Below are 1,274 nucleotides of genomic sequence, written 5' to 3'. Positions count from 1 at the left end.
CTTTGCTCTCGACCCTCCACTCTGCACCCAGCATGGCCCGTTTGGCTCAGTGTCCGCTTTGTTCTCGGCCCACCGCTCTGCACCCGGCACGAATACACCTGGAACCAGGAAGACACCTTACATTCCAGAAACCCGGACACACCTGTCCATATAAGCATCACCTCTGTAGCCTGCAGGGCGACACCCCCAGCCTGGACGTTGTGGACTGTGGGACTTCGCCCAGGCTGGGTTTTTCTCCCCCAATAAAGCCTGTTTGCTCTGATTCGACTAATTTGGTTTCTGGTGCCTCTCGACTACCTTACATTGGTGCCAGACGCCGGGATATAGGCCCCCTCCCCCCAAGGGACTCTTCTACAACTGAACTTCGGGGGTTTTGGACTCGGGTAAGTCCTGCCCTGCCACCTCTCTCAGAGCCTACCTGTCCATGTTGTGGCCGCGCCAGGGACGGCTTTCCGTTTCCGTTCGGGACCCTGTGACCTGAGAGATGTCTCACTAGCAGGGGACCACCTCCGTTTAGTTTCCTCTAACTCAGGGGACGTCTTGTCTTAGGGGATAACTCTCCGGGGTGTCAGGGCATCATGGGCAATACTGAGTCCGAAACTAGTCCTAAGACCCCCTTGAGCTGTCTCTTCCTAAATTTCTCCAAATTAAATTTTTCCCAAAGCCTCCATAAAAAGAGGCTAGTCTTTCTGTGTACCACCGAGTGGCCTCAATACCCATTAGACAATCAGTCTAGGTGGCCCTCCGAAAGCACTTTTAATTTTGGCATCCTCACTGACGTAAATAATGTTTGCCACCGCTCAGGAAAATGGTCAGAGGTTCCATACGTTCAGGTTTTCTGGAATCTCCGAGCCCGCCCGTCTCTATGCGTCCAGTGTTCCACCTCATGGGTCCTTTTAGCTAAATCAACTGAAAGGAGCATGGTGGCGAAATCAAAACTTGAAAATAATCCCGACTCTCCCTACTATATCCTAGCACCGTCCTCTGCACTTACTGAAGAGCCAGACCCTCTTGGGCTCTCGCCTCGATTGCTAATCCTCCTCCTCCCTCCCAGCCTCTGCCGCCCGCCCTATGTACTGCCACTCTCCCTCCCTTCACCATCGTCTTCCCCTGGCTGCTGGACAGCCCAACCCCCGCTCCTCCCTGTGTCAGCGCATCCTCCTTCCCACCTCCTGCCTCTCAGGGAAGCAGCAGGGCTGAGGATGTGCCACGGGTCCACGTTCCGTTTTCTCTCCAAGACCTGTCCCAAATCGAAAAGCACCTTGCAAAGGGTC

General features: G+C 54.6%; 1 long non-coding RNA gene across 1 annotated transcript in view; it reads right to left on the bottom strand.

The window, feature by feature from the left end:
- The window catches only part of LOC123522742, a 21,103-nt gene that overhangs the window by 15,150 nt on the left and 4,679 nt on the right, over nucleotides 1-1,274 (bottom strand). The window lies entirely within an intron of this gene.

Source organism: Echinops telfairi, unplaced genomic scaffold (genome assembly GCF_000313985.2).
Source record: "Echinops telfairi isolate 266 unplaced genomic scaffold, ASM31398v2 ScPeMD7_7458;HRSCAF=8496, whole genome shotgun sequence".
NCBI lineage: Eukaryota > Metazoa > Chordata > Mammalia > Afrosoricida > Tenrecidae > Echinops > Echinops telfairi.
The sequence above is the reverse complement of the archived record's forward strand: the minus strand, read 5'-3'. Positions and strand labels throughout refer to the sequence as shown.